Raw genomic sequence first — 16,276 nt, 5'->3', positions numbered from 1 at the left:
TCTTATCTTTCTCTTTAGTATTATTGCCTCTTCAGGATTGTCGCAAAAATATGACAAGCCTTAATACCCTTGCGAGTAAAAAGCCTCATGACATTTGCGTCTTAAGACACTTATCATCTCCCTAATGGAGGGTTCCGCCCTTATCTCCCCCTTGGTTGCCCCTTCAAGGAGGCGTACCTCTACCATACAAGGTTGGCTCCTCCCATCCGGTCTTAACAACAACCAGTTGTTTTCGCAGCCTCTTATCCCTTTTACCTATAGGGTTTATGGTTGCGAGACTGCACCCTAAGTGGGGTTTTCTTCGGGCCGAGTGCAGTATAAGCCAAGACTTGTCAAGAATGGCAAGGTACGCTCTAGACGCCCCTGACACTCTTGACTCAACCGTGTACCTCGGCGCCTTGGTCAGATTCTGCACTCCTTGGGAGAGTCCTTATTACCTTAGTCGCCCAACCTAAGTCATATGCTTAAGCTGAGAATCCAAGGTGCCTCTCCCGGATGGGCTTTATTGACCCCAAATCTCCATGACTCAGGTTCCGGTGGCGGTGTAGCCTTTCCCTGAGCCATGCAACAGGTACCCCCTTATATGACGTACTTTAGGTCTTACATTTTCCTCTTGCGAAATTTTATTCACGAACTAGGGTGTACGCCATAAAGGTTCGCCCATTTCTCTTTTGTCATTGTTCTATGATTGTCTTTTGTAGAATTTATTATCTCTGCGAAGTTCTCGTATATCATCATATTGTATTTGCATTTCGCAATCAAAATGTATTTATGAGAATTTTATTTGTTGCGAGAGTGTCGCAACAAATCAATCATTCATACACTTCTTATTTTTATTACTTTCGCCATTCTTTGCCTCTTTGTTATTCTCTGTTACTGCTTCATTGATAGTAAACTGTTCACAATTTCTTACTATGAATTAGCATCAGCCTCACAATATTTCTTCTTCTTTTTGTTTGATGGCATCCACCATCAACGTCTCACTTCTTTGTGTCTCTCTGATTTTTTGTCGCCAACTTTCCTTCTTGGTTGCTCTTCCTTCGCAGAATTCTACCTCAGTTTCGTAACATTTATTTCCTTCAACCCAATCTCCCTTTATGATTCCTACACCGCTGGGGTGAGGGAACTTTATGCACTTGTGGAAAGTTGAAGCTACACCTAGAATCCCTTGTAGCCAAGGCCATCCAATCAATGCATTGTAGGGTGATTCTGTGTCAACGATACAGAACATGATTTCAGAAGATATCCCCTTCAATGGGATTTGCATAGTAACTTCCCCTTTAGGCTTGTTGGCAGTACCATTAAAACCATATATCTTATATGTTGATGGTATAAGATCATCATCTCCCCCTCCCATGGTTTTATAAGTATGATAGAATAAGATATTCATAGAGCTTCCAGTATTGATCAGAATTCTATTAATTGCCCATGAATCTTCAGCTTCATCATCTTCATCTTCTTTAGGTTTTGGATTAATTTCTAATTTTACCACTAATGGATTTTCATGTACTTCTCCACCTCCAGGGACTTCTTCTGCGGTAAAAGAAATAGTCTGTTTCTGCCATTCCTCTAGCGGCGAGATTTTCGCAATATTCATAATTTCTCTTCCATCATTGTCTCTTGCGAACACTCTACTCAAAACATTGTCATGGAAATCTTCAATTGTCTTGTATGAATGTACGATAGAGTGACAGAATATATTCTTTGCTTTTGCACCAACTTCTACGAAGAATGTTTTCTTTTCTTTTACCGTGTTTACTCTGTGATGCTCTAGTGGTGGTGGCGGAAATGGTTGATTGTGGATGCCCTACCAGAAAGTGTTTTAGCTTTCCTTGATCTATCATTCTCGGAATAATTCTCTTTATATTTCTGCAATCATTTGTAGTATGTATATGGAAATGATGATAAGAACAGAACTCATGACTTCTGTTGCTTGGAGGTGGTTCAGTTCCCATGTTCCATGGTGTCGGTATATTCTCCATCAAAATTATAGCTTCCCATATTTTCTCCACGCTTGCATTTAGAGGTGGCATCTTGATCTACTCCCACACTATCTTGTGGCTTACCTGTCCTCCACGATAGTTTTGCCACTGACCTTCATAAGTTTCTCGCGGCTGATCAAGTCTTTGAATCTTGTTATTTCCACCACGATTGTAGAAATTTCTTTCTCTTTCATACTCCTCTTAATCTCGGCTTCCCATAGACACCAGTTTCTGTCGATTGTTGCCCGTCACTTTTTCTTGTTGTCCTTGCGAAGTGTTCGCCACTGTGTTTATTAGTTTGGGTAATAAGCTTGCATTCGCTGCTTGTGAACTGGTATTTGCAACTGGGTATGATTCCATCTCATTTTGCCTTTCCTCTAGAGCAATATACTCTTCCTGAAGTTATCGCAGTTCGGTCATTGTGATTGTGTTCTTGACTCTGAAAATTTGGACATAGAATAGATTGGTTGCAAACATAGCACTGATAGATGACAAGATAAGATATCTCTCATCCACACGGCCAACCATCTCACTACACATAGTCCTCCACCTTTTGGTTAGATGCTTCAGACTTTCGCCAATCCTTTGTTTTAATCCAAACACATCTTCAATACCAGGTCGGGAAGAATTGTTACTTATATATGCCCCCAAGAATGTGGTCTGCAAATGATTGAAAGATGTTATTGTATTTTTTGGTAGACCTTCGAACCATTTTAACACCTCTCCTATTAGACTGGATGCAAAATACTTGCACAATACGACAGCATGATTTTCCCACTGTAACATGCATCTCACATAGGCTTTGATGTGTTTAATTGCACAAGTTGTTCCATCAAAGATGTTGGTTAACGCAGGCAAATTGCATTTCGGGGGTATTCCTCCTAGTTGTACTTCTCTTGTAAATGGAGTTTTCGCAGCTTCTTCTATAGCTTCGTTTAATTATCTTCTGCCTACTTCCCCTCTATTATTTAGCATTCCTCTCATTTCTTCCAATTCTTTTAAGATTTTTTCATTTACCCCTAAATTTTGATCCATTGGTCTTTTTAATTTCGCCTCCCTTCTTCTGCGTTCATGTATTTCTTCTCTCGCGAAATTTTGCATTTCTTATTCATCATTCTCATCTCGTCTTCTCCTGCGATTCTATTCCTCATCTCTATCTTGAATTCGCATATAATGATGTCTCTCATTTTCCCCTCCATGATTTTTTTCATTTCTTATCAATTCCATTCGTTGTATTTCATCTCTCCTATGTACTCTATCATACTCTTCATTGAGATTACCGTTATTCCGGTTTTGTGTACGCCTTCTTTCTCGATTGTCTTGATTATTCTGGCGAATCGCCTCCTGCAGCTCTTGTTCTTCCATTTCCTCTCTCAATCTTTCACGTTCGCGAGTTAAGCGTGCTTGTTCGGCATAGTGTCTTTCAATTTCTTCTTCAATCGTTTGTTGATTTCTTTGAGCTTCTCTCTCATGTAAAATTCTCCTTCCTTCCTCTCGATTCCCTTCACCATCTTGATTATTTCGTCCCTGACGTTGTCCATTCTCTTGATTTCTGTCATTTTGCCTATCATCAAAAGTTTCATTTTGTGGAACGTAACGATCATCAGTCCTTTCTCTATCTTCGCGATGTTCTTCATTAGGATTTGGTATTTCTTCTCGATCTTCTACTCTGTAGTCTCATATTATCCATCCTCAATTCGTGATTTTGCCTTGTTAGATTTGCACGTTCTTCTGCCTCAGCTCTTCTTTCTTCATGTATTCTTCGTCTCAACGTTTCTAACGCTCCAATTTCCTCATCTCCATGAATTATTCCTTCATCTGCTTCTTGATTTCTCTCTACCTGTTTATGGTTCCTGGTTTGCTGCTCTTCTTCTACTTCTTCTGCTTCTTGATCGCCAAGTGTGTACACTCACTCTATCATAATCGGTTGTTCCATTTTGTACCAGTGTTTGCTGAACTGGCGGTTGAACTTGATTTTCTCCATTATTTCTCCTTCTAGTAGATTCTCCCATTTCACTTCTCTCCCTTCCAACAAGTCTTTTACTTCTTCTTCTAGCAGTTGTTCGGTTATTCCGATACATTTCTCCTTCTAGCCATTCTTTCAATACTAACAAATTGTAAGAGATTATGTAATTTTTTTCACCAATTACTTTCAATTCTAATAAATCACAATATTAATCTTCAACTTTTTCTAGAACAATCTTCAATCCCCTCCCTGTTTCTAGCGCCATTATGTAGTTGCAGGAAATCCTACACTACACCCCTCATAAGATTTCATTAACATTCAAATCATTTTTGGATTAACAATCTTAATTTTATTGATGAATCTTTGAACAATCTTACAAGAAAAGATAAAGGAATCAAGAATAACCAATGCTCTAGATTTTCTCTCTCCTATTTACTTGCTTCTCACTCAAAAAAGATCTCTCTCTTTTCCTTTACAACTGAATGGCTATTTATAGGGAATTACATAGTGGATGACAGCTAATCTGTCCTTTATTTTCGGATATGGTTTGCGACATTCTCGCAACCTTACAAATATTAATCTCGCACCTTCTTAATTTTCGCAAGTCCATCATATTTTTCTCATGATTTAGATGATGTCGTTTATTATGTCGTTTCTGAAATTGCTTTGCGACATTGTTGTGTTATGTTGTTAATAATTTCGCTGAAGTGTTGCATCTGCGAGATTCTGATCCTACAAGCAGAGGCATGCAAGGAATGTAATATAGAAGATCTTAGTGCAGTCGCTGAGCCAATATAGAGTCTCCCTTTGAATCTGATAATGCCATGTGCATAAGAGTAATTGCCATGTGTAGGAGTCACAGCTAGTTGAGTCAGAAGTTGTTGTACTTTGGAGTCAGATGCATAGCTGGATATGATGTCTTGCACCCACTGAGGATGAGATAAGGATAAGGAAGAACAAGAAGCAGAAGGCAATCTGGACAATGCATCAGCAACCTGATTTTCTAATCCCTTTTTGTACTTAATGACATAGTCAAAACCCATTAATTTGACTAGCCATTTTTGCTGCAGGGCATTGGACAACTTCTGATCCATAAGATACTTCAAACTTTGATGATCAGTATGGATGATGAACTATTGACTACATAAATAGTTCTTCCATTTTTGAACAGCCATGACAATGGCCAAAAACTCCTTCTTATAAGTAGGCAGTGACAATGCCTTAGGACCCAATGGTTTACTTAGAAAGGAAATTGGTTTACTATTCTGCATTAGTACAACACCAATCCCCTGTGAACATGCATCATTTTCCAAGGTGAATGGCTGAGAAAAATCTGGTAAAGCCAAAACTGGTGCTGAAGTCATAGCAGTTTTGATGGCAGAGAAAGCTTGAGTTGCAACATCAGACCATGTAAAAGAATCCTTTTTGAGTAGGTCTGTGAGGGGTTTACAGATATTGCCATATTTTTTTATGAACTTGCGATAGTAACCTATAAGCCCCAAAACGCCTCTGAGTTGCTTCAGTGTTTGCGGTTGTGGCAAATTAACCATGGCTGCAACTTTGTTAGGGTCTGCAGCAACACCATTGGCATTAATAATGTGGCCAAGGTACTCTAGTTGTGGCTGAGAAAATGCACACTTGGATAGCTTGGCAAACAGAGAGTGCTTCCTTGGTAAGGCCAATGTAAGCTGTAAATGCTCCAGATGAGCTTCCATGGATGGGTTGTAAACCAATATATCGTCAAAGAACACCATGACGAACTTACGAAGATAAGGCTGAAACACCTCATTCATGAGGGCCTGAAAAGTTACAGGGGCATTAGTAAGCCCGAATGGCATAACTCTGAACTCGTAATGGCCATGATGGGTGTGAAAGGCAGTCTTGTGAATGTCTGGTGCATAAACCCGTATTTGGTAGTAACCAGAACGGAGATCAATTTTGGTGAACACCATAGAACCATTCAACTCATCTAGCAATTCCTCTATAAGTGGAATAGAAAACTTGTCTTTGACAGTGATGTCATTGAGTTTACGATAATCGATACAAAAACGCCAAGTTTCATCCTTCTTTTTAACAAGGAGAATAGGAGCAGCAAATGGGCTATGACTGGGTTGTATCACACCAGAGGAGAGCATTTCAGAGACTAAAGATTCTACTACGGACTTATGAACATAAGGGCACTTGTATGGCCATTGAGAAGTTGGGTCAGAACCAGTTCTGAGTGGAATTTTATGGTCAAGTGACCTAGAAGGAGGAAGTCCTTTGGGTTCTGCAAAAACATCTGAAAAACTTTCTAGAAGGGTGGAGACTGCATGTGGTGGTGGAAGTATAGGTGTAGTAGAAATGGAGAAAAATTGGCCTATGAGTGTAGGGGTATTACTCTTTAAAAACTTCTTAAGAGAAGAGGCACTGAGGAGGCTCAAAGAAGGTTTAGAAGAAGTACCTTTAAGGGTGATTGGTGTGCCTTGATGTACAAAAGAAATACTCAACAGACTGAAGTTAAAAGTAACATCACCAAGTTTGCGCAACCAGTCAGCTCCCAAAACAATATCGCAACCACCTAGAGGGAGAACTCGTAAATTTGCAGAGAATTGATGTCCTTGCATTTCCCAGTTGAGGTGTTGGCAAATACCCTTGCTGATGGTGTTATCTCCATTAGCAACTGTAACAATCATTTGACCAGTGGAAGAAACATGAATGCCTAATTTGGAGGTGAGAGCAGCATCAATGAAACTATGAGTACTGCCTGTATCAATAAGTACAACCACAGGATGCTTGTTAAGATGACCACTAATTCGGATAGTATCATGAGTAATATTCCCTGTCAAAGCATGTAAGGAAATTTCTATTGTAGAATCAGAAGACGAAGGAGATGTCTTAGGAATTTCTTCAGTAGATAATGATCCAGTTTCCTCTACATCTTCATCATCAATGCGCATGAAGAGCTGCTGGTTTTTACATCGATGACCTTGTATGTAAAACTCATCACAGTTATAGCAGAGCCCTTTATCCTTCCTAACCTGCATTTGTGCATGGATGATCCTTTTAATAGGAGGAAGAGAATTGTCTGGTGAAGTTTTAGTGGATGTAGGAGGGTGAGTTACAATGGAAGATGATGAAGAAGTATTGGTCTTAGCAAGGGTAGAGGAGGGAGAGAAAAAGATTTAATGGCAGACGGTGGGTGTGAAACAAAAAGTGGAGAAGGTGTAAATGGTCTAGAGAATGATTTAGTTGGTTTGGGTTGGTGATGCATAGAAGCTTGCTGTAGCCTAGCCAGATAAAAAGATGTTGTAGTATTCTCAGGCTTGAACATTTGCACAACTGTACGGATCTCTTCTTTTAACCCACTAATGAAGCTTAATGTATAAAAACTCTCAGGAAAATAAGGATTGTTAGATACCATATAGCTTTTATAATGTTCCCATAGATCATAGTAATCCTCTACAATGGTAGTTTGATTTAATTTATTGAAACTACCTACATAGTTGTCCTGAGCAATATCTTCAAATCTAGCACAAATACCATGTTTAAAATACTCCCAAGAAATAAACTCTTTACCCTGTTGGTAGCTTAAGAACCATGAATCAACTGATGAATCAAAATGTATTGCAGCCATATCAACACGTTCATCATCAGGAAATCTATGTAAATTAAAATACCTTTCACACTTAAAAGCCCAACCACGAGGATTAGTACCATTAAAACGTGGGAAATCAACCTTGGGGGTACTTACGAGATTCAGTAGTTGAGAAATTATGAATCACCTGATGAAGATCTGTAAATGGGTTACCAGGATTTGGTTGTTGATTCTTCGATCCAGAAGCTTCAGGGTGAGTAGGTTGCGTTGATTGAAATAAATTAATAAGAAGATTCATCTTATCACCCAAAGATTGAATCTCAGATTTCATCTCAGAGATTGAATCAGTATGTTGAGTAACGATGTTAGAGATTTCTTGAAGTTTTTCCTTGGTGGCCATGGTTACAGGTTCCAGGATGGAGTCTGATACCAATTGTAGTGTATCTATTACAACTACAAGATGAAATTTGGATAAAAATGGTAGCAAGCTACCTTCTCTCTGATAAACAGAGCCTGGACTTCAATTGAAGTTTAATTAGGTTTTCATTACATGGTTTCAGGAGAAGAATGATTGGTCTTTAATAGACCAATCCTCTCTAACAGTATCAACGGCTAATAACTCATCTAACTCATTACAGAACTCGAGGAAATGAATCTAGGATGAGTACACCCAATAATTGGTTAATTGCACCCCTTAGTAGCTAATTCAGAAATATAAGGTATGCATACTGAACTATGTGGTACATGACAATGACTTCCGTCGACAAGAAGTTAGGCTACCCTTGCTTGATTGAGCGCATTTGCCGTAATTTCTCCATTGAGCCCATTGGGAATTCCATCGGAACTCCCAAGCTTGTTCGGCCATGTACTTTTTGTCGAATGAGGGAATATGATTGCAAAAGGCAAAGGTGTGACACAATTGATGACTCGAGTGATTCTTCTTCGAAGCTTCTTCACCAAATTTACAAAGGTGTTTGTAAGTTAAATACCAAAGTAAATTGTGTCCAAGAACAACTACATGTGATTTCCACCAAGTATCTCGAGATTAAAGAAGACATGGACAAGGTTCGTTCCACCTTCATGGACTCCGAAGATGAAAATGATGAGTAATTTTTCTCTTGTGCTTCTTGGTGTTAAAGTTCTCTCGTCTTTCTAGAAAACTTCTTATTTTTTCTGTTTTATTTAAGAAGGATTACTAGAGTTTGGAATAGCCATTATTGTGAGTACACACAGCTATGTCCATCGTTTTTTCATCTTTATTTTTTAGGTTTGTTTATTTAAAATTCTGAAAAATTGTTTGGAAGATGATTTTTGCAGTATTAATCTTTATGGTTTTATATATTGCAATATGTTATGGGATATGTGTGTTTGCTTCCGTGAACTATTATTGTCCCATATGATGTCAAAAGTTATCTCTTTTATATGTAGATATGCGAGTATTGATACAAGATCGATGAACTTTTGACAAACAAAAGTTAAGCCTATTATGTCAATTATTGATGGAAGATAGGTTAAAATCTTTTGTTTACAAGGATTATGTCTATTGTATGTCATTGTGCAAATAGTGATGGAAAATAGAATGAATCCTTGTATATGCCGCAGTATTGATCATTCCCTGATCCATATTTTATGTGCATACTGCAATGCTCCATAAGTTTTTCTTGTGTTGAGCATAAGACGATTGAGTTAATCATTCTTTTATGGTGAACTTAGTCGTAGATCCGTAAGCTCTCTTATGCCGAGTATTTCCATCTAGATTAATCATAGATTCGTTTGTGGTTATTTTGGTTGTGTATTCCGATTAAATTAATCATGGGTTCTCTTGTGGTTAGTTTATTTGAGAATTTTGGATATAGAAAATCATTTCTTTATGGTTTTTGGTGTCCAATAAAATCCTTCTTTTCTTGAAAAAGAAAGGTTGCTCTTGTTGTTCTCTTGGGAATGACATCAAATGGGGGAGAGTTCTTTTGAACTTGCGCTTAATTTCCATATCTTTGTATGGAGTGCGGCTGTGGAATTATTTAGGGGTTATCTTTTATCTTTATAAACTCCTTGATGAATGCATTTAGCCTCGGCTTTATGATTGCATCTAAACAAGTTGATATGTACTTTTCTTTGGTCTTGAAGCGTCTTCGTGGAAATTTCATTAGGATCCCCTTTTCGTACCTTTGCCAATTTTATTAACAAAAAGGGGGAGAATTAATGTGTAGTTCATACTACAAATACATATGATTTACGTGCTTTACGGGTCATTATGTAAGGGGGAGTGGTTTTCATGTTGAGAAGAAAGTATTGACTAAGGGGGACTGGTACATATCAGCATAGTATTGTTGTCAAAGTTGTGATATGAGAACTTTGATGTTGTGTAATAATAATATGACACTGTATAACAATGATCAAGAGCTTTTGTTTTCACATTGTTATGGCTACGGAACTTCAACAACTATGATGCTGAATTGTACATCTATGGAATCATGGGAGTACTTGGAAAAGATGAAGTTTTCAACTAACATTGAAGCACCAATGAGATCAAGCATGTGGACGAGAAGCTACAAAGTTTTATTTATTTTGTAATTCATATGTATTGATAGTTTTGTCACTAAAATTGATAAAGTGGGAGATTGTTAGAGCATTGCTCGGTCGAACTCGCATGCGTTGCTATCTCAAGCATGTTTGTCAATATTAGTGATCAAAACTATATGTCTTGATTTCTAGTATACTTATGACTAAGTCTCGGTCTAGGATAGTTAGGAATAGTTGAGCTCCACACTCTATGGCGATTATCTTGCAAAGACGAAGAACTACTCAAGGAACCAGTGGAACTTCATCCGACCAAAACATATGCGGAGACTTGAATTCATCTTGTCACTCAAAAGTATATCTACTCTATCTCCTACTCTTGAGACAAAAGTCGTATAAGTAGGATAGTTTTCATACATAGATATTTGCTATTTCGAGCCGAGTTTACTCGCCTATCTTTTTCTCGAAATACGTGTTGGTAAGCTTTTGCTTTAACCATGTTCATCTTTACCCGTGACGGAAGTCATGATGATGTTTCAATCTTGAAAATAGCTTTGATGATGATAGTCGATTCTTTATGTCTAACGATTGTTATAACATTATAGAAGAATGTTTCAACGATTGAAATGTAGAGTTGAGAATATGTAACCACCTATGGATGTAAGCATATAGTGTGTTCGCACATTAGTGTATAAATCCATGTGCCGGAAACCAAGTGCGTGCAGATGTGTGCATGCGGTACTGGTGAAGGAGACAGGTTGGGTACGCGTACTGGCGGAAATTCACGTCAGTGAAATTCTGCTGAGTTTGAAGTTTACGAACTCAAAAACCAGTCACCTTAGGTACGCGTACCCGTACGTACTGGCGGAACTTTTTCACCCGAAAAAGTCTGCTGAGTTTGGAAACTAAAACCAACTCAAAATCCGGTAGCTACGGTACGCATACCCGTATGCGTACCCAAGCTAGTTATTTCTCAAATCGGTAGTTCATGGACTTAAAGCAATAAATTATAAGGAATGCAATCTTTGCAAACCGTGGGTATATTGTTCATTAATTGATTCAAATGAATCAAACCGATTTTGTTTCAGTTGTGTCTATGTATAAAGACCTAAGCAATTGAACAACTCTTGAACTAGTTCTTATGAGTCATTTGAACTAGTTATGAGAAAGATGAATACGGTTAATATGAAAGCACTCATATGGATAACCATTGGTCAACCATTTGTGAACCAACCAACGTACACGTTTAGGTACAGTTACTCAAACCTAAATGAATACATTTCATTTGTGTGTGACAAGCTAAGTTTCGATCTAACGGTTGAAAGATATTATCTTGGATAAATCAGTTTTTTCATCTAACGGTGATTATTGAATGCTTTGTTACCAAGGTAACTTAGATTGCAAACCCTAATTTGAAAACTATATAAGGAGACGTCTAGCAACTGTGCAAAACTAATCCCCACACCTCCTGTGTGATACTAGTTGGTTTACTAGAGTCGATTCTCCTTTAATCGTAGGTTTCTTCTCGAGACCCTATCGATTAACGACTGAAAGACTTCATTGGGATTGTGAAGCCAGACGAAATTATTTCTCTTGTAGTTGAGCAATTTGATCTTGCCATTTTCTATCGTACAAGTTCAATTGAATAATTTACTTGAGATTATATCTCCGATAGGGCAAGATAAAAAGAAATCACAAACATCTTCGTTTCATCGTTTGTGATTCCACAATATCTAGTTTCGCTACCATACGATTTAAATTATTGTGAGGTGATTGATAATACTAGGTTGTTCTTCGGGAATATAAGTCTGGTTTATCAATTGGTTCTTGTTCACCTTGATTTCTATCAAAAGACAGAACAAAAATTTTAGGTTTATCTGTGGGAGACAGATTTATCTATCCTTGTATACTTTTCTGTGTGATACAGATTTGTTTACTAAAGTCTTCGACTTTGGGTCGTAGCAACTCTTGGTTGTGGGTGAGATCAGCTAAGGGAATCAAGTAGTATCCTGATGGGATCAAAGACGTAAGGAGTGCAACTGTAACTTGAATAAGTGTGAGATTGATTAGGGTTCCACTACAGTCCAGACCGAAGTTAGTTTTTAGTAGACTAGTGTTTGTAGCGGCTTAATACAATGTGGTGTTCAATCTGGACTAGGTCCCGGGGTTTTTCTGCATTTGGGGTTTCCTCGTTAACAAAATTTCTGGTGTCTGTGTCATTTCTATTCCGCATTATATTTTGTTATATAATTGAAATATCACAGGTTGTGTGTTTGTATCGATGAATTGTGAAATCCAACCTTTGGTTGTTGATTGGAAATTGATTGATCCTTCGATATTGGTCTTTGGTACCATCCAAGTTTATTATTCTTGTATTTGATAAAGACTCGCAGATTTCTATTTTCTTGAGTAAAATCAAATCAAGAGAGAGATATTAACTCCTCGATATACTTTTCTCTAGATTGAGTCTGACTGTCTAGTTGATTCTCTAGAAAGTATATTGGAGTTAGTCCATACAGATTGCTAACAGAAATATTGGGTGAGCTTGTTAGACCCCCCGCATTTTCAGAAAGCCTAACTTCTTGTTGGATGACGTCATTGAGAGCATTTTAAGAATGATGAATCCACAAATATCAAGACTTCGAGATCCCAATTCAAGAAAATAGACTAATTCTTCAAACTCACGACTCCATCGAGAATTCTCAATTGTGGAGGGAAAAAGATTAGATGTACCAAGTTTTCCAAACGACATCAAGGCGAAGCTAAGATAGTTAATAGGAAATTTTCCTTCAATCCAATCAACACTCTTACCACAAAGACCATTGGAAATGGTTTCATAAGATGGTATTTCTCCACTTGGTCTAGGAAGGCGAAAATTACCCATAAGAATTTTGGTAACCCTTGAAATCAACTCTCTATTAACAAGAATCCTTTCTTTATTTACCATGGTCTTGAACTCCATGTCGTCAAAATCAACATCATGGATGTTACCATAGAAAATTCTTGTGAGAGTATCAAAACCTTCATCAAGACCATTAAAGATGTTTCCAAAATTAAACTTTTCAAAGCAAATCAAATCTTCTTTATGACCACTAACCATATCCAATTTCTTTTCTAGAATGAAACCACTAGAAGAAATCCTTTCAAAGATCTTACTACTAGAATCATTGACAAATCTAATTCTAATAGAATCTTGATTTTGAGGTATAGTCATGCTAGAAGATGATGAAGCCAAGTTTTTTGAGTCCTTCTTTGAAACCTTGAAATTTCCCAAAAGACCTAGAAATTGAGAGTACAAGAAGAAGGAAGAACTTACTTGATTTGCTCCTTGATGATGAATAAAACCCTTAGTCACTTTTGGGATCTCCAAGGATGAATTTTAATGGAGATAAAACATGAACCCTAGAATCGTTCATGTACTCGACTAGAGAAGGAAGAAGAAGGGTACGCGTACCATACTTATTATACCACCCAAAAATGGGCTTGGACCCATTCATGAACCGCGATTCGCAAAAGGAAAGCAGGGTTTCTTAAGACGTTCAAAAGCCAAGGTTCGCACACTGAAAGGATCAGCGCAATGCTTTAAAAGGATATAAGGAAACAAACTACATCACTTTAATAAACCTTGGAAAGAGAAAAAAAACTTGTCAAGAAATTTCTCTCAGAGAAAAAAGATTAAAAATAAATTAACCCAAACACAAAAAGTAATCAAACCGTTACTTGCCCCATCTCAAGTTATATACAAATGGGGTAGATCCAAGCTTGCTACAAAGCGGTTGAATGTGCAGAGAGATTCTCATGCATCTTTTTCGATTGATATTTGTGAAATGTACCAGAAGTATAATCATAGTAATGATGATACTCAGGGTTAATAGGATATTTAAAACCTTTTTATTATGACCGAGTAATGACGTTTTCCGACAATTAGAACCTACACCAAACTCATCAGAAATCTTTTTATCAATTTCATATGAGTTGGTAGTAAGCATGGTTCGTACATCATGAGGACATGATTTGACAGGTACAAAACTTTTATCAGAAAAATTCTTTTTCTCAATCGAATTAAGCTTTTCTAAGAATTTAAAAACGCTTTCAAAAGATCTAAATAGATGTTTGTCAATTGATCCATTACGATAGTATTTCTCAAAAACATTAAGAGTAAATCTAGTGAGATTCCATATCTTTGAGCGTTGACAACGTTTTCTCGAACGATATTTCTTAGAAGAACTTTTAGTTTTTCCTTTATATTGTTTCTTATCATCTAAGTTTTCCAAATATTAGTTGAAACGACATTATCATGAGAGACCATAGGTCTAAAGTATAATAAGCTCTTAACAGTCTTTAAGGAATTCTGGCGTGCGTTACAGATGCCAAGAGCAAGATCCCCGTAAGGACATACTTTAGGGATCAGTCAAACACAAACTTATTAGGTTTATAGTGTTTGCCTTCCCTAATACCAATTGAAAAAGCGGGTGTCTAACAACCACACCCAATATAATTCCAAGAGAATCAACTAGACAGTCAGACTCAATCAATGGAAATATATCCAAGAGTTTGTATCTCGATTTCTCAATTCAATCCGCAATCAAACAAATAGGAATTTGCGAGCCTGATTGAATAAGAGAAATAACTTAAACGGTATCACAAACCAATATCCAAATGTCAATCAATTCAATCAACAACCCAAAGGCCGGATTCAAGAACTGATTGAACTGAACGCACAACCTGTGATATTTCTATTATATAACAAAATATAATGCCGAAAAGAAATGACACAGACACCAGAAATTTTGTTAATGAGGAAACCACAAATGCAGAAAACCCCCAAGACCTAGTCCAGATTTGAACACCACACTGTATTAAGCCGCTACAGACACTAGCCTACTACAAGTTAACTTCGGACTGAAATGTAATTGATCCCTAACCAATCTCATACTAATCAAGGTATATTCATGTTCCTTACGCCTCTAGAACCACGTCGGATTCTGCGCACTTGATTCCCTTAGCTGATCTGACCCACAACTAAGAGTTGCTACGACCCAAGGTCGAAGAATTAATAAACCAATCTGTCTCACACAGAAAAGTCTATTGAATAGAGAAATCTGTCTCCCATACATAAACCTGTGAGTTTTGTTCCATCTTTTGATAAATCAAGGTGAACATGAACCAATTGATATACTGAACTTATATTCCCGAAGAACAGCCTAGAAATATCAATCACCTCACAATAATGTTAATCGTATGGTATCGAAACAAGATATTCTGGAATCACAAACGATGAGACAGAGATGTTTGTGATAACTTTTTATCTTGCCTATCGGAGAATCAATCTCGAGCAAATCTTAGAGAATATAATACTCAATACGATAGAACAGAACAAGATCAGAACACGCAACTACAGAGAAAATAGTTGGGTCTGGCTTCACAATCCCAATGGGTTGTTTAAGTCGTTAGCCTACATGGTTTCGTGAAAAACCTAAGGTCAAAGGAGAATCGACTCTAGTTGCAACTAGTATCACACATGAGGTGTGAGGATTAGGTTTTCCAGTTACTAGAGTTCTCCTTTATATAGTCTTCAAATCAGGGTTTGCAATCAATGCTACCTTGATAACAAAGCATTCAATATTCACCGTTAAATGAAAACCTGATTAAACTCAAGAAAATATCTTTCAACCGTCAGATCGAACTTAGCTTGTTACACAAAAATGAAAAGTGACTTCATTTAGATATGAGGAACCGTGCCTAAACGTGTGCACCTTGTTGGCTCAACAATAGTTAACCGAAGTTAGTCATATGACTACTTTCTTATCAGCCTTATTCATCTTAACCACAACTAGTTCAAATTACGCAAATGAAACTAGTTATAGAGTTGTTCAATTGTTTATATTCTCATAGAAGTATACAAGACACAATTGAAGCAAAATCGATTTTGATTCACTCGAATCAAGTCATGAACGTTATAGCCACGGTTTGTAAAATATTGCATTCCTTATTATATATAAATGTATTAGTTCATGAAAAAATCGATTTTAGAACTTAACCCACTCAAGTATGCAAACGGGTACGCATACTTAAGTAGCCGGACTTGGACTGTGTCCAATAGTATGCGAACGGGTACACATACTATCACACATCCAAAACAACAGTTGAATTAGTACGCGTACGGGTACGCATACAATATTTCCCGGACTTCAACTGAGTTCGTCAGTACGCATACGGGTACACATACCA

The sequence above is a fragment of the Papaver somniferum genome, chromosome 6, assembly GCF_003573695.1.
Source record: "Papaver somniferum cultivar HN1 chromosome 6, ASM357369v1, whole genome shotgun sequence".
Taxonomy (NCBI): Eukaryota; Viridiplantae; Streptophyta; class Magnoliopsida; order Ranunculales; family Papaveraceae; genus Papaver; species Papaver somniferum.
Note: the sequence above shows the minus strand (reverse complement) of the source record.